Below are 6,504 nucleotides of genomic sequence, written 5' to 3'. Positions count from 1 at the left end.
TTTATAAATCTTTAATTAGTGCTTAAATTATTATATAAGGGCCTTACTTAAGTATATAATAATAATATTAAGTATTATTAATATTCTTTAGAAGAATAAAGTAATTTTTAATATTAAAATATTAAAGAAAAGATATATAAGTTTGTTAAGGTAGAATACTAGTGTTATATTGTCTTTTAATCTCTTTGTAATAAGGAGAATCTAATTAATAGTATATAGAATAAGCAATTACTTTAGTAACTATATAATTATAATTTCTATTACAAAGATTAATTTTTTACTAGTTTTTAAGGCAGAGTATAACAGAAAAAGGACATCTAGTAAGTCTTGAGCTCCTCTTCTCTGTATAAGTCTCCTCCTCTTTTCTCTCTCCTCTCTTATCACATTTTAAGTAAACAGCTCTTAATGCGCCCCCCCAAGATTTTGACCTCTTCTTGACAATTACATAACCTTCGGCGGCTGCAAACATATTCAACGCTTTTAGAGCATCAGAGATTGACTCGTAGGAGCCTGTGGTGAGTGGCGGAGCAAGAGAAAGCGTTATAGTTGACAGGCAGAAGCAGTTGACAGAGGGCGTAAAGACAATTAACAAAGGCAGTTAACAGAGGTATTAGACGCAGGGGTTGCGCAGGGGTTAGGCAGGGTATTAGCCTAGTAAGCAGGAAAAATAGGGTAGAGAGGATTAATTGCCTTGTGTAACCCTACCTAGGAGAGAATTTGACTCTGTATAAATAGCTAGAATAATAGCATAAACGTAAAAATAGTTAGTTACGCATTAATAATACTTGTTGTCTTAGTTATAGTAGTAAAATAGAGGTTGTAGCAGAGGCATTAATTTCTGCAGCAAAAATATCGAGATGCTAATTTTGTAAGCTAAGCCTAATTAGGACTAGAGGGTGTCGCTGAAGTAAAAGAGGATGTCGCTTTAGTTGATCCCTAGATTTGTCCAGCAGTATCACGTGACCCCCGGTGGCCCTGACGCCCTGCCACTGCCCTGCCCCTGCCGCGTGTGGATCTGCCTTGCTGCCCACTACTGCCTGCGCTGCCTGTTGAGATATGTAGCCTCAGGCATTTTGAATGAGTACAAATGACTACTGGTTTGCCAGAACAGATAGAAGAAATAACAGAGTAAGATCAGTTAATTTGCACTGCCGAATGAAGATTAAATTAGCAACGCAAGAACTTAAGTGGGATCCCTGGAATGCCCCTAAGCGCCGCAAATCTGTTCTAGGCAACTCCATACCCGCCACCACCCACGTGGATGCCTAGCGACCTACTGTCTCACGACTTGTACTGCCACTAATCACGCATCCAGCCGCCTGCCCTGTCAGGCACGGCGGACTATCCACCTTTCTGGCGTAAAATGACCCGATTTATTATTAGTGCGCTATGCAGGCGCTGATAAAACCTTAAATCAATTTGAGCCAATAATAGGACATTATTTTAAGCTTAAATAATTATGAGCTAATCCTTTAGGGAAATAACAATAATACAGCCAAAATAAGCATGTATCTATTCTAGATTAATCATATGCTTGCCCCAACAGATCGAATTGTAACAGATTGCTATGCCACACTTGCTGCAAGAATGTATAGTCTATAAATAATAATAAAGTCCTTAAGAATATATAGACTAAAAAGCTTTATAAAGATTTAGAATTTAGTTTTAATTAAACTCTTTATTCTGTCAACCTGCTGTGCAGAGTGCGTAGAAAAGCAAGTTGATTGATAGCTACGGGGGTAGAGAGCGTAGATCTATGTACAATTAGCTGTACCGTACAGCGAAATTAGAAGCGAAATTGCGTCGGAAATTGACCAATTAGAAGCAGCAGAAACGCAGGGATTACGCATATTAAACGCGGCCAATTAGCCCTCTCAGAAGGTCAACAGATTCTCGTGTATATAGTGAATCACGGATTGCATTCATGTCCAGTCCAGTACAGATTTGGGGATCAACTAAAGCGACACCCTCTTTTACTTCAGCGACACCCTCTAGTCCTAATTGGGCTTAGCTTACAAAATCAGCATCTCGATATTTTTGCTGCAGAAATCACTGCCTCTGTCAACTGCCTCTGTCAAAGACTCGGTTCATTTTCACAAACTCGACCCACGTTTCTCAACCTGCTGCTGGGTGGATCAATGCAATGGCCGCGGAACACTTAATATTATCCACAGCAGTACTCCGTACCATTACTTTATTCTTGTACAGCTGGTCTGTCTTGTGCTTGAACGCTCCAGAGCCAACTAGCGGTCGCTGTGGCTTTCTCAAGTGCAAACTTTGGCGGACCATGTTTGCCCCTGATTTTTCCAGAGGTCATCACTGGTATAGCTGGCGAGCGATCGAGGGCTGCAACCCTGTGTACGGAGGACTTTCTGGGTCTTGGTTGTTCACAGTGGCCGATGAGGAAGGCATTCTCCGCCAACATTGGTGGCTTTACCTTGAAGTCGCCAGTCTTTCCCGAGTTTCCGATCGATGACCAGCAGTTAGCGTACCTCGTAAGAGACAAGTACTTGGAGCTTCCAACCATTGGCGACAATGCAATCCGGGACAAGAACAAAGCAGATAGATTTGCGCGCATCGTCACGGTCATACTGATTGGGGGATTTTCTGCCCAGTGCCTTGGGCGGGCCTTCCAGCAGCTAGGTCTGTCGACTCTTGAAGTGACCGTAATTGCAAATATCTTCGGCGCGATCTGTACCTTTTTCTTCTGGAGTCTAAGCCCTTTGACGTTGAGGACCGCTTCATACTGCATACACTCGGTACCGATACCCCGGATCCTGATAGAAGCTGGAGACAAGGCTCGTGAACCCTACTCCCGTACGCCCCTAGACTTTGTTATCGGACCAGACCCAACCTTACGAATTTGCTGGCTTGGACTTCAAAGCATGTTAAAAGCCGAGAGTGATCCTCCTGGCCGTCCCATAAGGTCCATCGGCATCACGTCACCCTGCCGCCGGGGGATTACAAAAGCTGGGACGTCATGTTCTCCGTCCTCTTCTGGCTGAGCTTTTTTGGGTATCCTGCACCGCATCTTGACCGCACCATGGCAACCAGTGGGGTCGGCCGTTTTGCTGCCTTACTCAAGAATTAACACCCGGCTCGACTTCAGCTCAGTCTGCGTTCGGCTTGCGTTTGTACAGCTGGAGAAAGTGAGCATTCTATAAATATATTATTAATATTTATCTAGTAATATTTTAAGTTCTTTACTATTATAATTATTAGTAACACCCTTAAGGAGTCTATACATATTATTAAGGTAAAGATTTCTTTATAATTAATATTGTATCTTTATAAGAAACCCTGAGCTATAAGTCTAGCTTTAAATTAATTTACTCCCTTATTCTTTATATACTTAATATTAAATACTTATTTACTTATAATAATGTTAGATTCTACAGGAGGGACAACTTGCTTCTAAGTCCCGTTTGCTTATAATACTATAAGTTCTTACTTAATTATATTAGTCTAGTCTGTACTAAAAATAAGATCTAAGATTGCTTATCTATACATTATTAGAATCAGAATCTTTTGCTAACATACTATATATGCTCTTGTAATTTTTTGATCTTGTAGTTTGTAATACTTATTATTATTATTATCATTATTAGAATCAGAATCTTTTGCTAACATACTATATATGCTCTTGTAATTTTTTGATCTTGTAGTTTGTAATACTTATTATTATTATTATCTTAATTTCGCTTACTTATTACTTATAGTCTTACCTTAGTAAGTCTATTTATTTACTATTAAAGACCTAGTTTTGTAGCATCTTTTTTTATTTTTATTATAATAACCTCCTTATTTTTTTAGTTATTTAGCATTAAAGGAACTTTAATTAATATCTTGATAAGTGTCTTTACTAATAAATTAATTTCCTTTATTATTAGTATAAGAGATACCTGGTTAGTTAAGTTAACTATATACAGTATAGCCAGATTTAGTTTAGCGTCTTAATTAGTAATAGGCTCTTTTTAAGGTCGTCTTTATAATACATAATCTGATAAGAAATTAGGGGTCTCTCTTATACAAAGATTAATAGTTCTACTCTTTTAGAATTTATTAAATATTATAATTAAAGAACAAGTTACATATCTAAGATCTGGCGTGTAAATACAAAACTGCTTTATTGTGTTCTCTTTGTATCCTATAAATACTCTTATATAGCTACAGTCTATCAGCTTATCTTGTCTCTCTAATACTAGCAGCAATTTTGAATTTATATATAAATAACACTTACATCCCTAGATTCAGATATAATTAATTAAAGGTTTTGTCCTAGTCTAAGCTTCCTTAGGGGTGATCCTTTGTCCATCTATCTTAGGGCCAACTATAGTTTAGTTACAAATATATGTATTAGTCTTTGCTACCTTATCCTATAGTTTAAAAGGCAACTCGGATTCCTTTAATATTGCTTAAATATTATTTTCTATTATCTGAATTGTACGTTTAGCTATACTATTCTGGCTTAAGGTATATAGAATAATATATTATATACTAATTCCTATTTGTTAGCTTTACTTATTAAGGGTCTATTTAAGTTCTCTAGTATTATTACTTTAGATCACCTTTAGTTTTATCCTTATAATAAGTTCTTTACTTTAATGCTACCTCTTAAGATAATCCTTTACTTCCTTTTGATCCTTAATTAGGATTACTTATAACTTCCTAGAATAGTTATTAATAATCTTTAGGAAGTATTAGGCGCTGCTAAGTATAGTTAGAAAGAGGCTATAGATATTAATTAATATAAGATTAAGAAGATTAGCCTTATACTAAGAAACTTAAGCATTTATTTAGTTTCTTATCTTAGTCAGATTATATACTTTATAAATGTCTATTTTACTTAGCTTATAAATAGCTTTCTATAATATAGTAACCTTATATAGGTCATAAAGCTTCTTCTCTTCTATATAAGCAAACCTTTTATACTATAGTTTATATTAGTTCTTTATAATACCTTCTTTAGAGGTTATTTGTTAGTTATAGTTACTAGCATCCTTGTTCTCTTATTAATTATAATTAATAAGTAATTATATAGATGTTTAATATGCTTACTACTAACTATAATTATTAAAGGGCGTAAGAAGAGCATTACAAACTATAATCTGTGTAGCTTAAGTAGGATATATAGTCTTTATAGCTTCAGGACTTATTTAATTAATAATATAAAGGCCTTTATATCTAACTGTTTTAGGGGGGGTGGTGGTGGGGGGGGCGGGGGGGGGTAGTGCATTTTTGTCAAAACTGCTAGAAAGCCTAGATTTATATAATAAAGAATTAGAGATAAGGCTAGTACTTAGACTAAGTATATACAATATATTTAATAGGGTTATTACTCCCTCTTTTGTATGTATCTAGGTATATCCTGCCCCTTTAATGTGTAATCTTAAGTCTGCTAAATTCACTATTATCTCTTTAATTCTTCTTAAGAGTCCTTTAAAGAGAGAAAGCTAGTCAGTTATATAGTCAGATGTACTAGTGTTAGTAATCCACTTAAGGGTCTTACAGGTTAGCTTTTCTAGTGCCGCAAGATAGACTTCTGTTTCGCCTTCAGAGTCAGAAGAGAAGTCTTCTGCACTTATACTCTCTTCCTTGATTACTCTTGCCTTCGGCTTGTTCCCCTTGCGTTAGCTTACTTGAGCTCTGTTGACGATCTCCCTGATCTCTTCTATATGCTCCTTAATGTGAGGGCAGTTTCGCTATTTATAATTTCCTTAACAGACAAAACATTTTAGCTGTTATAGTAGGCGTTCTTGAGGTGAGGTTGTGCCTTCTTAAGAGTAGAAGTAGCGTTTATGTATCATAGATCTTTAGGATGATTATTAGCTAGAGGATAATTAAAACCTTGTTAATAAATAATAATATTGCCTAAAGATGACAAGAGTGTTATTCAGTAAGGATTCTTTCTTAAGGAGTCATTACATAAAAGGTTTAATATTAAGGAGATGCTCTTCCTAACTATTAATAGCATCTTATATAATATTATATTCCGGAGGAAGGGAAGCAAGAAGCTACGCTTTGTTAGATCTAATATAAACTAGGCGAGTTTTGTTGTTACAAATATAATATCTAGTCTTATGTTTAACATTATATATATAATGCTTCTAATATATTTCTAGTATTAGCGTGTATTTACTTGTTCGTCCTTGTCTAATAGTAGGGCTAGAGCGTCATATCTATTAATTAGTATCTTAACTAGTTTATACTTGTCCTCTTCTATTTGAAGTTCTAACATTATTTTCTTAATATAAGTTAACTAGTCCAGATATAAAGTCCTCTGCTGGCGATCGCAAGTTACTCTTATACTAAGGATCCTTTTAATCTCCCCTAGATCCTTGATCTTAAAGATATAAGTAAAGTTCTTCTTAAATTTGATTATATTAGAGAGTTATTAAAAAACAATTACTAAGTCGTCTACTTAAGTGCTAATAATTATTCCTTTGTTGTTTACAAAGATACACAGATTAGAAAGAGATGATTTAAAGCCAAGTTTTAACAGGC

Source organism: Endocarpon pusillum (assembly GCF_000464535.1).
Source record: "Endocarpon pusillum Z07020 unplaced genomic scaffold C670349, whole genome shotgun sequence".
Taxonomy (NCBI): Eukaryota; Fungi; Ascomycota; class Eurotiomycetes; order Verrucariales; family Verrucariaceae; genus Endocarpon; species Endocarpon pusillum.
Note: the sequence above shows the minus strand (reverse complement) of the source record.